General features: G+C 41.5%; 1 long non-coding RNA gene across 1 annotated transcript; it reads left to right on the top strand.

Annotated features, from left to right (window-relative positions):
- Positions 1-1248: 1248 nt before the first annotated feature.
- Positions 1249-14983, top strand: LOC125754301 (uncharacterized). Its single transcript, XR_007408196.1, has 3 exons — positions 1249-6889; positions 12177-12483; positions 12603-14983. It is a non-coding gene; the product is annotated as an uncharacterized LOC125754301 (long non-coding RNA).
- The last annotated feature ends 985 nt before the right edge of the window (positions 14984-15968 follow it).

Below are 15968 nucleotides of genomic sequence, written 5' to 3'. Positions count from 1 at the left end.
CTGGACCTACCATCGCTGGCTATGAAGATATACTATGGGGCCACAAACCAAGGAATACAGGCTGGAAAATCTGAAAAAGGTAAGAAAATGGCTTCATCCATAGAGCTTCCTTGATATGAGCTCAGTGAGGCCTAGTCAGACTTCTGACCTCTAGAACTGTAATATCTGTGTTGTTACACAGCAATAGGAAACCCAGACAGTCGCTGTGGACCTGCCATGTGCCAGGCCTGGGACCAGATGCCAAGGGAACATTCCTGCAGCATGTGGTTTGTACGGTGTACCAGTCATCAGGGTCCAACTGGGGAAACAAGCCACTCTAAGAGTTTAGACACACAGAATCTAATGCAGGTCACTGGCTATAGAGGTGATAGAAGAAGCTGATAGAACAACACAGCGGCCAGCCCTTTCTTTCCCGTAAAGCATTTGTCAAATATAATTTTTGGAAGGTGACTAAATCAAGGACTTAGGAAATGGATACATTATAAGTACAAAAAGTTTAAAATAAGCACCTCTTTCTGTGAGAAGACAAGTTATTTTTCACAACATAGAAATTAAGATGAATAACTTGCTTATATTTAACAATAAAATGTAAAAAGTTCATGCAACTCAATCACAATTATACTATTACATTTACTGAAGAGTATTTAAGTCAATAATGACCTACTTATTTATTTCATGATATTTAAACCGAGGCACATTAATAACCACAAATCCATAGCTATCCATTAAACAGCCTTCCATACAGACAGGAGCCTTCCCCAGATGGAGCTGCAGGGTTGATATCAGGTAGTAAGACAGCAGGACATGAGCTTGTTGACTTCATCCTTATGCATACGCCCCAAAGCCCACACATCATTTTTTGAGAACTGTAGAAAACCTTATTTATACTTCTCTCCATAACGTCCAACTACTTGAACATTATAACATAGGGAGTCCGTAGGCTATTCACCCAGACGTGCCTGTGGCTACGCATTAGAATCAGTCTCTCTGAGTTACCAATGAACAGAACATTTAAGTTTCTGATTAGGTCTGTGATTCTCTACAGAAAAACGTTGGTTTGAATTTCCATTAACTTTGCATCCCAGCAAACCAACGTATTTGCTATTGTCTTCTGGGCAAAATGCCTGGGCTTTGTAACATTGAAAACAAACTCCTACTGAAAAGGGAAAATAAATATCAATTGTTGGTGTTCTCTTTTGGATTCTTACCTTTCTGTAGCTGCTTTTTTTTTTTTTTTTTTTAGATTTATTTATTTAAGAGCGAGAGAAAGAGAATGACCAGGGGATTGGCAGAGAGAGAATCTCAAGCCAGACTCCCTGAGGAGGACTGAGCTGAGGAGGGGCTCCATCCCACAACCCCTAGACCATGACCTGAGCAGAAACCAAGAGTTGGAAGGATGAACCACCTCGGTGCTCCTTACTTTTCTGTAGCTTTAAATGCGTGCATTTTTTGTTTTGTTTTTTACCTTTTTTAAAATTTAAATTCAACTTGCCAACATACAGTATAACCCCCAGTGCTCATCCTGTCAAGTGTCCTCCTCAGTGCCTGACACCCAGTCACCCCATCCTCCCTGCCCGCCTCCCCTTCCTCAACCCTTTGTTGGTCTCCCAGGGTTTGTCTCCCTCTCTAATTTTTCCCACTCAGTTCCCCTCCTTTCCCTTTCATTATTTGTTATCTTACCCGTATGAGTGAAACCACATGATGATTGTCCTTCTCCGATTGACTTACTTCACTCAGCATCATCCAGTTCCATCCAGTTCCATCCACGTTGAAGCAAATGGTGGGTATTTGTTGTTTCTAATGGCTGAGGAATATTCCATTCTATACATAAACAACATCTTCTTTATCCATCATGTATTGATGAACACCGAGGCTCCTTCCACAGTTTGGCTATTGTGGACATTGCTGCTATAAACATCGGGGTGCAGGTGTCCCGGCGTTTCACTGCATCTGTATCTTTGGGGTAAATCCCCAGCAGTGCAATTGCTGGGTCGTAGGGCAGGTCTATTTTTAACTCTTTGAGGAACCTCCACACAGTTTTCCAGAGTGGCTGCACCAGTTCCCACCAACAGTGTAAGAGGGTTCCCCTTTCTCCACATCCTCTCCAACATGTGTTGTTTCCTGTCTTGTTAATTTTCTCCTTTCTCACTGGTGGGAGGTGGTATCTCATTGTGGTCTTGATTTGTATTTCCCTGATGGCTAGTGATGCGGAGCATTTCCTCATGTGTGTGTTGGCCACGTCTAAGTCTTCTTCTTCTGTGAGATTTCTGTTCATGTCTTTTGCCCATTTCATGATTGGATTGTTTGTTTCTTTGCTGTTGAGTTTAATAAGTTCTTTATAGATCTTGGAAACTAGCCCTTTATCTGATATGACATTTGCAAATATCTTCTCCCATTCTGTAGGTTGTCTTTGAGTTTTGTTGACTGTTTCTTCTGCTGTGCAGAAGCTTTTTATCTTGATGAAGTCCCAATAATTCATTTTTGCTTTTGTTTCCCTTGCCTTCATAGATGTATTTTGCTAGAAGTTGCTGTGGCCAAGTTCAAGTTCTGTTGTAGTCCTAAGGGGGAAAAGCATCGCAAAACAGGCCTCCCTCAAAAAACTGGGAAAAAAACGAATACATAAGCTAACCTTGCACCTAATGGAATTGGAGACAGAACAGCAAATAAAGTCTAATCCAAGCAGAAGAAGAGGGATAACAAAGCTTAGAGCAGGACTCAATGAAATGGAGACCAGAAGAACTGTAGGAAAGATCAACAAAACCAGGAGCTGGTTCATTGAAAGAATTAATAAGATACCCCCTAGCCAGCCTTATTAAAAAGAAAAAAGACTCAACTTAGTAAAATTATGATCAAAAGAGGCAAGATCACAACCAATACCAAGGAAATACAAACGATCTTTAAAAACATATTATGAGCAACTCTATGCCAACAAATTAGGCAATCTAGAAGAAATGGACGCATTTCTGGAAACCCACAACTTACCAAAACTGGAACAGGAAGAAATAGAAAACCTGAAAAGGTAAATAACCAGCAAGGAAATTAAAGCAGTCATCAAAAACCTCCCAAGACACAGAAGTCCAGGGCCAGATGGCTTCCCAAGGGAAGTCTATCAAATGTTTAAAGAAGAAACAATACCTATTCTACTAAAGCTGTTTCAAAGGATAGACAGGGACAGAATGCTTCCTAACTCGTTTTATGAGGCCAGCATTACCTTGACCCCAAAACCAAAGACCAAGTCCCCGCCAAAAGGAAGTTATTTCAAAGATGAAAAATATAGAAGATAATGAAATTATCTTACTTGCAGGTACTTATCACCAAGCTCCCCAGCACCATCAAATCCTAGCATTTTGCTATACGCTGTTATTTTGAAGAGAAAGCATGGTTTCAGCGGATGCCCATGTACCTCTCCCTAGTTCTAATCTTTCTCCCTCTCCAGATAAACATAATCTTGAATCTGGTAGTATTTTCATGTACATTGTTATATTAATATCATACATATCTGTAAACAATATGTAGTGTTTATGCTTTCAAAATTTAAATGACATCATAGTGTGCAAATACCTTTGTAGTTTTTTTCTCAGCCTTTTGAGATTTACCTATGATGTTACATGTAGCCATAATTTATACATTTTAAATGCTATATAATGTTCCATTGTCTGTGTATGCCACAATTAATTCATCCTTGTGTTGATGGACTATTAGGTGACTTTCATTATTATTACAAATAATACTGCAGTGAATGTTTCTTACACATCTCCATAGGCTTCTGTATGAAAGTTTCTAGAAACCAGATCCTTGCTGCATCACCTTGGAGGTCCTTAGAAATGTACCAGCCGGGCAGCCTGGGTGACTCAGCGGTTGAGTGCCTGCCTTCAGCCCAGGGTGTGATCCTGGAGACCCAGGATGGAGTCCCACGTTGGGCTCCCCGCATGGAGCCTGCTTCTCCCTCTGCCTGTGTCTCTGCCTCTCTCTCTCTCTGTCTCTTATGAATAAATAAATAAAATCTTAAAAAAAAAAAAAAAAAAACACCAATGTGCCAGCCCCAGGTTCCACTCCAGACCTGCTGAATTAACCCTTTAGTAAGGTCTTTATGTAAGGTGTTCATAAGCGTATTGAAGTTTGAGCAGTTGGTACATTGAAGTCATCTGGGAAGTTTAAAAAAAAAAAAAGCAAAAACAACTTTATGCCTGGGCCATACTCCCAGAGATTGATTTAATTGCTCTAGGGTGTGCCCAGGTCTCCAGGGGTTTTTAAAAGCTCCTTAGGTGATTTGAATATGTAGCCAAGATTTCAAATGACTGCTTGGACCAAAACAACTGAGACTGCATTTTGTGTGTGCTTGGCTCTTGCTGGGATGCCACTGCAGAAAGGAGAGTTTTACCCATATGGCCAGGTGGTACTAAAATGAACTTCTAATTCAGTAAATTATGAAAACACTTGAGCACATGCTTCATCCTATTTTAAGTACAATTAGTTTTTAGTTGACAGAGATTGATTTACTTAACACATACTTGTAAGGCCCTTGTAAGGATCAGATAAGCCCTAAAAAGCACTTTATTATTAATATTTGTTGGAAAATTTGCTTTTCACTTAAAACCTTGGCATGTTGAGTGGGATAGTGCCATTTACCAGAAAGTCAGAAGGAGGAGGAGGAGGAATGCACCGCAGGCTGGTGAAGGCCCTGCTTTCTGCTCTGGGAGGCCCTGACTCTCCCTCATGCAGGCACTGGTGGGGCTGCGCAAAGCTACTGCTTTCCGAAGGACGAGAACTTGGGACTTTGTCATTTAGTGATGTGAGCTTTTCTGCCCAGCAGTATACCATTGTAGTCAAAACTGGGAAAACTCCTGGGGAGTCTGGGGCTAATTCTTCCTCTCTCCCATCACTCTGCATTTTTGTGACGCGGTTGTACAACAGAGCGCTTGAATAACAACTGGATTTCAAAGTATACGTACGTGACCTGAAGGAACTTTCTCAGGGACAAGAAATTCTTTTTTTCCATTGCTTAATGTTCAATCACACAAGCAGACATACATACATTTTCACTAATATTCAGAACTTTTATAAAGGGGAAATATTCCTTAAATATAAGGAATCTCCATTTCCCCAATCTCACTTTTTCCTTCCTTGAGGTAACTGGTATTATTAACATAATGCTATCCTTCCAAACCCTTTTCTATTTATTTCTAAATACGTTGTTTTACGTTTTATGGAGAAGAGTTTCTATGCCTTCTACTTGCAGTGTTTATCCACAGTGCTTCTTATTTAACCTTATACAGTAATGCCGGCCAAGATGGACAAAAATCCAGATTTTTATGTTAAGCCCCTTGACCTTGGTCTCTTGGAAATTCTATTTTTTTTCTAAAACGCATTGTCTATATCTGCAAGACAAATTCGGTGCTAGCTAGGCTGCTGGTTTGTGGTCTCTGATTTAAGAAGGTTTTGAATTCTATAATAGAATTGAAAATTTTGGCAGTGGCTAACCATTGAAGGTATTTAAGCAAAATTATGGCAAGATCTTATTTGGAAATATGCCCCCTTTTCACATTCTTGGCTTTTGTTCTTTGGCCCATGAGCCCATAAATTCCAAAGTGGCAGCCACCTGCAATACGGTGGTTAGGAGGGAGCAAATCTCCCCTGAAATCCAGCACAGGCTCCAGTTTTCCTGGTGGTGACTTTGCAAAGTCCTTGAGCCCAGAGATGAAATCCTCCTTTGCTCGCCAGCTGCCAAGCGGTAGAACGGTGGTCACAGCAGAGAACTATGAAGCTGCTCATTCCCTTGCCGGCTCGTCCTCCAAGAGGGACTGGGCAGGAGGGTGAGGAGGCTGCCAGGAGCAAACCCAGCCGGAGAGGAGGGCCGGGGAGCCAAGTTCACTGATCCTCCTGCAAAGGATGAAGGAGGGACAGAGGACAACAGACTCGCAACGTGAATCACCTCCCCAGGCTGCTGGCAATGACAGCCTCTGGCCCGAGAGAAAGGGAGCTTGGAAGCAAGAGGCCCAGGCAGGGGGCCCGGGGTTGAGCGGCCCCTCCGGCCAGGCCGTGACCCCGGGTCCTGAATCGAGTCCCCATCGGGCTCCCCACGGGGACCCTGCTGCTCCCCCTGCCTGCATCTCTGTCTCTCTCTCGTAAATAAAATCTTAAAAAAAAAAAAAAAAAAAAAAAAACCAGGAAGAGTACATTGGTCTCTGATTTTGCAAGAGGTCCTGAACCGCCAGTAAGACTGTCCTGCCTTTTAGCACGTTGCCAAGTACTTGGCAGCCAAACTACTTTCGGCAACAGCATCACTGTCTCTTGTGGGTTGTCCCCGTGGCACTTCCAGAAAGCAGTGCTTGAGGCTCTGGGGTGCTTTGGAAATGACAGTTCTAGGAATGCACCTCGGCCACTCAGAAGCCTCAGTCCAGGAGGAGCGTGGTTCTGGAAAAAGCACCTTTGGTTTTCCAACGTGGTTTGGTTTTCCTAACGTGGCTGTGAGAACTTAGGGAGGACTTGGGTGTTTTGTAATCAGGCGTAGGCTGAGTTATTTCCAGAGCAGGTAGGCGTCGGGTCTCGGTGGAAAAGGCTCCCTCCACGTAGCAAGTTCTCACCCCCGGGAGGGTGGCGTCCCCACAGCATGCATCCCCTTGCAGAGTGTGGGCAAGACCTGACAGCTCTTGCTCCCATTCGTGCTACTGCCACTTTATACCCTCTCATGGAGGTTTCCATATCCTCTGCCATTAAAGAAGCTTAATATCCTGGGTGTCTGGGAATCCTCCCACTCTCCTCTCCATCCTGCGGGGACGCGGCTCGGGCAGGAGCATAGCTGGGGAGCCACGGCGGGAGTGTGCGTGGAACACTTGGACGTGGAACGCGAGACTCGCTTTTACCAACGTCCCCTGGAACCTAAGCCACAGTAAGCCGGCCAACATGTGGGTGCATGTGTGGGTAAAGTAATGGAGAAGACAGTATGGGAAAGGGAAATTGTGTTTTCCATTTCCCCATTGTGGCTGGTTTTCCCACATTTATTTTTATGGATCATGTGTCTACTGTAGTGTTACATCACCCTTGCCTTACTGAGAAGGCTGAGAGCCCCTCAGCTGGCAGTGACCTTTCACTCCTGTGATGGTAACAAAAGATAGGACGAGGATGAAGCAAAAAGGCAACATCCCACGTCATCTTCAATTTCTTTCATCAATGTTTTATTGTTTTAAGAGTACAGGTCTCTCTTCTCTTTAAGTGTATTCCTAGGTACTTTATCATTTTTGGAGCGATTTTAAATAGGATTATTTGCCTGACTTTCTAATTATTTTCTTAGTATGTATTTCCGGAAGGGGAATTGCTAGAAGAAAGGGTGTGAAACATTAAAAGGTTCTTGATACACATTTATTGCTAGAACACTTTTACTGATTTTGACTTCTAAGAGCAACATTCTCCTAAGAAAGAATGCCTGACTTACCATACTTTGAAGTTAACTACTGTCAGTTAAAAAACAAACAAACAAACAAAAACCTGCTGATTTAAAGGAGAAAAAAGATTTCAAATAGTATTTCTTTGATTAATATTGAGGATGACTATCACTACAATGCTAATTCAATAACCTTGCCAAAACACGGAAGTATAAAGATTAAATGACTATATTTAGGAAATTTAAAACCCGATAATATTATCATGGTATGATCTTATGGTATCATAATATATCATGATCATGTCTCATGATATAATATTACATGAATCTACATATATGACAAAATTACATAGAAGTACACACACACAGAGAAACAGAAGTGAGTGTGTATAAAACAGGTGAAATTTTACACTTGTGATGAGTACTGGGTATTGTATGGAAGTGTTGAATCACTATATTGTACACCTGAGACTAATATTACACTGTATTTTAACTAATGGGCATTTGAATAAAAACTTTAAAATCCAGGTAGGTTTGTTTGTTTATTTATTTATTTATTTATTTATTTATTTATTTATTTATTTATATTTTTATTTAAAGATTTTATTTATTTTTGGAGACAGAGAGAAAGAGAGAGAGAGAGTATGTGACCTGCGGGGGGGGGGGGGGGGGTTGTGCAGGGCAGAAGGAGAGGGAGTAGTAGGTTCTCCACTGAGCAGGGAACTGGATCCCAGAGCCTGAGGATCATGACCTGAGCTGAAGGCACCTGCTTAGCCAGTTGAGACACCCAGGTGCTCCTTCCTTCTAGTATTTTTATTTATTTTTATTTTTTATTTTTATTTTTTTAATAAAATAATTTTTATTGGTGTTCAATTTACCAACATACAGAATAACACCCAGTGCTCATCCCGTCAAGTGTCCCCCTCAGTGCCCGTCACCCTCTCACCCCACCCCCCGCCCTCCTCCCCTTCCACCTTCTAGTATTTTTAAAAGGGAAAAAACCTCACGTGAAATCCGAGTAAGATGAGTATCCCTGGGTGGTGCAGCGTTTTGGCGCCTGCCTTTGGCCCAGGGCGCGATCCTGGAGATCCGGGATCGAGTCCCACGTCGGGCTCCCAGTGCATGGAGCCTGCTTCTCCCTCTGCCTGTGTCTCTGCCTCTCTCTCTCTGTGTGTGTGTGACTATCATAAATAAATAAAAATTAAAAAAAATTAAAAAAAAAAAAAGAAATCCGAGTAAGATCTGTGATTGTTAATTTCTGAATTTTGCTATTATACTATAGTTGCATGAATTGTTGCCATTTGAGGAAACTGCTTGATGGGTACATGGGGCCTCTCTGAACTGTTTAATGAATGTTGATGATCAGTATCTTCTGTTTTATTTCTATAAACATTATTCTTTTGGAGTGTCTGAACCAGCCTGGCTCTTGAACTGCTTTCTTCCAAAGTTCTCTGCTTAGATCAGAGACAAGAAAAGTCTCTATTCTGGTCGACACGCCTGCATCTGATATGGACGCTTGTCTTTGCTCATGAAGAGATCTCAGTTCTGTTGGTCGTATCAGATACCTGGCCAGGACAGGACTTCGTACTTGTTCCCGACTCATCCTTGAGCCCGGAGTGCCTGTTTTCCACCTCACTATTCTGCTGGGTAGGACACTAGATCTCTTGCCATTTTTTTTTTCTCTTGCCATTTGACCCCAGCTGAAAATAGTCTGTTCTGTCCTTTGTTTTTCCCAGAAGAGGATCTTGTAATTTTCAACAGAACCTGTGACGTTGGGGGGTTATGAAGAATATTGACAGGGTCTGATCAAAAATAAGAACAGGCATATAACCTTTAACATAGTAAGAAACTTTCTAAAGAGCATAATAATAGTAAAGACAAATTTCAACTAGAAAGAGATCAGTGTGTAAGGATATTCTTAGGCTGGGACGCCTGGGTGGCTCAGTGGTCGATCATTTGCCTTCAGCTCAGGGAGTGATCTCGGATTCCTGGGATCGAGTCCCAGGTCGGGCTCCCCGCATGGAGCCTGCTTCTCCCTCTGCCTGTGTCTCTGCCTCTCTGTGTCTCTCATGAGTAAATAAATAAAATCATAAAAAAAAAAAAGAATATTCCTGGTCTGTCAGGACTTTTCACCGTTAGGCAGAGCCAGGGCCATCAGGACTTGAAAGGTTGCTTTTGAATTAGGTCTGCTCCCCTCATAAGATACATCCAAACAGAACTCCCATTATTCTGATTTGGGTCATACGTGAAGCATGCTCACTTAGATATCACAGTTAATGCACCTTGCAGTTATATTAGCAAAGGGTAGGATTGACAAAATGTTTGTCTAAAAGAGGTGAGGCTTTGGAAATAGACATGTGTTGAGACCAGAGAAGGTAAGGGTCTCATTGGGCCCTGAATTAGTAGGAGGGAGTTTTGGGGACCATGTCCAGTTTGTGGTGTCATACTTCAGTGTTGCAAGAATACACTAGTGCACTCTCTCAAGTGTGGCCATAGGCTACCTGTGTCAGGAGGGGAGGCCCATGCATTCTGATCCAGGCCCATCCCAGATGTCCCACCTGCATTAGAACATGGTGGGGGACTGGAGACTGGCAGTCTTCATCTGTAACAAGCATCTCAGATATTCTTAAACACACTGAAATTAGACCCCAAAACATAGCTTCTCGGGCTTTTGAGAGACATAGAAACCATGCCATCTGAGTTTCAAAGGGAACTGTAGCAAGTTTGGAGAAAAGCAGGCTTGGAGAGGGACTGGTAACTATCTTTCTTTTTAGTTTTCAGGACCTGTCATAGACACTTATTCTCATTACTGCAGAAGTCCTGGGTTTAGTACATGTGAGTTAATAGAGGCAGATTTCAGCCCAAGATAAAAAGAAAAAAAATTCTTTTAAATTAGCATTTAAAAATGTAAGACCGCCTTGCTAGTAGCTTGTGGACACTGGAAATTCTTAGTCAAAGGGTAGAGCGCCATGTCGAGTAGAATCAGTGTCTATATCCCTAAAGCATTTTCCAGGATCTGTAATCCCATGTCACTTAGTTGGCTCTTCTCCCTTCAGGATACATGTCCCCCAAATCTACAGAATTTACATCTCCCCTTGTTAGGTTTTGGGAAAACAGTGTGTTAACTACTTTCTGTTTTGTGGTACATTTTTAGATGAGACTTATCCCTTTTGCTATGATGTGCTTCTTCCTAGGCTCCATAGGTCTTTCTAAAGAAGAGTGTCTAGGCACTATAGAGTAACTAGGGTTACTCTTGGACCTCTTGAGTGGCTACTGTGAACTTAGGGAATCTCTTATGCATTCCATCTATGTCCATGAAGCTTCTACCAGCAAGTTCAGAGTCAGAACCTGTGTACCCTCTCATGCACGGTGTGTATGTGTGTGATGTGGTGTGTGATGAGAACTGATTGACAAGAGCCCCCAGGATCCTCTTCTTTCTAGGTGTCCTAGAAGATGGGTGGAAGGATATGATGAGAGAGGGATGCTATACTTTCCAAGCTAATACCATTACTGTTTATCAGAATGGCAAATTATAGAAGACAGAGTCCATATGTAACCAGCGTTTTCAAAGAGGAGTTGACACTTCCAAGCAAAGAGAATGTGCATGTTCCCTGATAGAGGAATCTTTTCCCTGGCAGGTGACATGCTGTGGCTTTGTGTAGAAATGCCCAGATAGCCCTTCTCTTATCTGTTTTTACTACCAATAATTCTGATGCCACATGTGTGGATTTTCCACACCAAGCAATTCTCTAGTTCTCTGTCAACACCAACTAGATTTCCTACATTTTAATTCAATTTTGATGCTAACAACCCAGAGTTAAGAGAACTCCCAACCCATAAGATTGCTCCCAGCTTAACATGCCAATTGCAAGTTAGTGGGTCCCAGGTTACCCACATTTTTATCTGACTTGACTACAAATCAAAGGTTCCCAGGACCCCTTATTCAGGTTTAATAATTTGTTATAATGGTTCACAGGACTCAGGAAAACACTCACCATTACCAGTTTATTATAAAGGATACAAATGTACAGCTTGATGAAGAGGTACATAAGGTGAGATCCAGAAAAGTCCTCAGTGTAGAAGCTTCTGTCCCAGTGGAGTCTGGGATGGCCATGCTCCTGGCACATGAATACATTCACCAACCTGAAAGCCCTTAGAACCCTACTATCTAGGTTTTTTTATGAGGGTTCCATTATGTAGGCATGAATCATTAAATCATTGGCCATTGATGATTAACTCAATTTCCAGTCCTTCTCCCCTTCTAAAGGTCAAGAATGGGGCTGGAAATTCTAACCTTCTAATCACTTGATTGACTCCTCTGGCAACTAATTCCCACCCAAACCTATCCAGCAGTCAGCACTTTAGCACAAACTCAGGTAGGTTTGGAAGGGGCTTATTTTGAATAACAAGACACTTCTCTCATCTCTATCACTTAGGAAATTACTAGGGTTTTGGAGCTCTGTGCTAGAAACTGAGCATGAAAATAAAATATATATTTGTTATTATATTACAGTTCCATTTATTCTCATTTTATTTAAATTTTCCCTTTCTTAAAAATACATAACTAATAGTAATGACCACTTACTATGCGAGAATGTGATTAATGAGGTTAAACTTATTTGAAGTTCTAGGAGAATATTGCTTTGGAAGAGAAAGCCTTATTAGTGTCGAAACTGTTAATTACCCTTTTTCTAACGGTCATTTTTTTCTAAATAATTATAAACAAATTCTGAGATTTTAATCCCCCATTCTCCCATTTTAAAAAACAAAATATATCTATGTCTCCCGTATACAGCTGCCAATTCTGGAGTCTTTGTTGAGGTTAGGAGTCGCTTGCTGCAAGTCTCCTGGTCTTTACCTCTAACATGAAAGAGCCCTTCACAGTCCAACAATTATGTTCATGGACATCGTCTCCTTGGGCCCTGTGATGACCTACTGAAGAAGGCTGAGGCTTAGGTGGCTTGGGAGTTGAGGCTTGCCACTATGTGATTCTGCTGTTCAGTGAGCTGAAAACCCTGGTCCAGACTGCACACCTGCCTGTGGAGGGGACACTGTGTGCTGGGCATCATTGCCTTCCTCACCTCCAACTCTTCCTACCAATGGTAGGTGAGTCTATGCCACAAAGGGTCTTCTCGACTGAATGGCAGCGTCTCAAAATTCTGTGTGATTATTTTCAAAAGGGTCTCAGTGATGGGTTTTGAGTCGTCTTTCTTCTTCCTAGGTCCTGTTCTCTTTATTTCCTGGAGGGTGAAGAATGGAGAGTGTGAAAATGAAAAGCAATACAAATCTCATTGATTTGATAATTTCCAATTGTAATCAGAATGTGAGGCTTATGGTAGTAGATGGTCGATATGGAGCTGATGAATGAATGCATAACAATACTTGACATCCATACTGGAAGGTGGTATGTGTAAAGGTGGTGTGGTGGGAGCTCTGGACTCTGGCTAAGTGGGTCTGCATCTCAGAGATTTCAGATAGTAGTTGGAGACCTTGGGCAAGTGACTTAATCTCTCTGCCTCAGTTTTCTTATCTGTAAAATAGGGATGAAATAATCTTTATGAAGTTGTAAGGATTAAATGACTTAATAAAAATCTGTGCGAAGAGTAGTATCAAAGTGCATTTCCATATGTATCTATTTTATTCTAACAGCCACCTGATGATCTAATTGAAACCAGTATTTCTCTTACAGTGGAGGGATCTCAAGTTCTCAGGACTGGTAAGTAGTAGAGAGGTGTCTAAAATCCAGCTTTGATTCCAAAGTTTAATCTTCTAGATCAAAATTGTTGTTTGTTCAAGTTTTGAAGATGATGGAAAGACCATTAAAAAAAAAGCAATTACCTTTGATTTCAGTCAAGTGTACAGGTCCTACATGAGGACAGAAGCACTTTCTGTAGTACGATGAGATGAAGAGGTTGTATGGGGCCGCCTGGGGGGCTCAGTTGGGTAAGTACCGACACTTGGTTTCTGCTCAGGTCATGATCTCAGAGTCACGAGGTCCCACCTTGCACTGGGCTCCACGCTTGTGTGTGTGTGTGTGTGGGGGGGGGGCTCTGCTTGGGATTCTCTCTCTCCCTCTCCGTTGTCCATCTCTAAAATAAATAGATCTTGGGTTGTATGAAGTAACAAAGATGACAACTGGTACTCTGCCGAGATAACGAGCCCTAATCAAAACACCTCGGTGACTCCAGGAAAGAGCCAAAGACGCAGTTTAGAATGACCGAGGAAAAGAATCAATCAATCCAATCTAACACTAAATAATACCTTCTTTATTCGCTAGTGTCAGCACCGAGCTTTTGCTGAAAAATCGCTTTGCTCTAAAATGGCCTAATTTTTCCTTTTAATTTGCATTTCCTTCCTGCCCAGATGCAACTGGCAGCAGTCCAGTGGCAGTTCCACTAAAACAACTGAGCTCCAGCACCTCAATTTAGATCTCCGAACTGTCCTTTTACATTTGTTTCTTTGCATAATTTGTCAAACTTTGCAAGCTGCACACCAAAATCCTGCCAACAAAGAACAGGAAGTTTGGGCCATCCTTCTGTGTTTACTGTTATCTTATTGGTTTTTCAGCAACTGGAATCAAGCCCTGGTGAAAGTATTAACATATTAGCAGGTTGCAATTGTGCTCCAGGCTTCTGGGCAATGAAAATTAAAAAAAAAGAAAAAAGAAAAAACCTGAGCAAGAAGGAGACTTGGGCACATTATTTATACATTTGGTGAGCTCATTCACTCGCCCAGGGAAATCAGGCGCACAGCCGCCAGCCCAAGGTTAATTTTATTTTCTTCTCAGCCAGGAACAGGATGTGCTATTACACAGAGAGAGGAATGAGGACTTTTTAATTGGCAAAGAGGAACTTCTGTTGCATAAGGAGATATTCCGGTCGCTGGAGGTCAACAGAAGTGCTTTAGGATTTTAAAATCCTGCTGTGTTCACTGTTTAATATGAAATCCTCCAAATTGCTAGAATTCAAAAAATCCTTGCATTAACTGTTTAGAAACACAAGAGGGCATCTCATCATGCTTTATTTCAGATTCCTTGGGTTTTGTTTTGTTTTGTTTTGTTTTAGAATGAAAAGGAAGCAGGTCTTTGAATGAAAATGAACAGCATTTCCTTCTCAGAATGAATGAATGAAAATATTCTGTTAATGTTTTTGAAAGCTTAATTATGACTAAAAAGCTGGATTTGCCTTATAGTTTCAAGAGATCTGAATTTTAGCTGGAGACTAGCTGCAGTAATGTCATAAGGTGGCTGTCGAATACAATGCATTTAGATTTTAAGCAAAATGCCATGTAGATACTCTTCTCCCCAGGGGCTAGGAAGCTCTCATTAAGTAAAACCCCCCTTTGCCTCCCATATTCAAATTCCAGTTTTTCTCAAAATTTAATCTAAGGTTTTGTGAATCTTCTAAAATTGCATGAAAAATGTGTGTTTGTGTATTTTTTCTAGAGGATATTTGTCCTTTTAAACATATCATCTTCCCTCGGGTTAAACCCCCGGAGGATTTCACATTTAACTCTACCTTGTACTGATTGGTTCTGTATATACCGTGTGTATGTAAAGGTTCAGTTTGGGAACCAAGCCTGTCCTAATAAACACCACTGAAGTGAAAATCTCAGGATTTGCCTAATAATTTTAAGCAATCATTATGGAATACAGCAATAAGCCTTTTGAAAGTTTTTGGTATTCTTTGTATTAAGCTCTCATCAGAGCTGAAACAAACTTTTTTTTTTTAAAGATTTTATTTATTTATTCATGAGAGACTCAGAGAGAGAGAGAGAGAGAGAGAGAGAGAGAGAGGCAGAGACCCAGGCAGAGGGAGAAGCAGGCTCCCTGCGGGGCGCCCGATGTGGGACTCCATCGGGGACCCCAGGGTGATGACCTGAGGCGAAGGCAGATGCTCCACTGCTGAGCCACCCAGGCATCCCTGAAACGAACTTTTAAAATCTCATCTAGTCTCTTCATTTACTGGTCCAAGAGAGGAACAGTGTTCTGTGCAGGGTTACAGGGGCCGAGTGTCCGCATTCAGGATTAGATTCCAGGCGACCTTTGCCCGACTCTTTATTTCCCTCCACCTTGTTTGGTCCAAAGCTTGCATTGGTCTAAAAATACATGGGACCCTTATATTGCTCTGCTCAAGTATATGTGCTGTTTGTGGGGGTGTTTTATAGTATTGTGGGTATATTTTATTTTCTAAGTGACTATTTTAAAAGGAGAAAAATGTATTTTGCCTCTTTTCCAGTTGTCCTAAATTATTTAATCCAGAAGAGCTTAATTCAGTTTTACATAAAGGTGAATTTAATGCTGGCAAATGAATTTGGAAGCCGGGAGGGTTTGTTGGACAGGATGGAGTAGGAAAAAGTTGGCTACTTATTTGACCCCTAGACTTTTTATAGTACTTATTATATGGCGGGCACCCGATGTTCACTGTTTTATTAATGTCTTCTTTAGTGGCCCCATTTGAAACTTAAAACTGCCCATTGTAGCATTTCTCTATTTCCATGGAAGCATCTAGAATGTCCAAGTTGGTAATTTTCTAAGAATCATTAAACTTTCAGGAAAAAAATTAATTGTTATATGAGATGTCTCATC

The sequence above is a fragment of the Canis lupus genome, chromosome 34 (genome assembly GCF_003254725.2).
Source record: "Canis lupus dingo isolate Sandy chromosome 34, ASM325472v2, whole genome shotgun sequence".
Classification (NCBI taxonomy): domain Eukaryota; kingdom Metazoa; phylum Chordata; class Mammalia; order Carnivora; family Canidae; genus Canis; species Canis lupus.
Note: the sequence above shows the minus strand (reverse complement) of the source record. Positions and strands in the feature narration are given on the sequence as shown.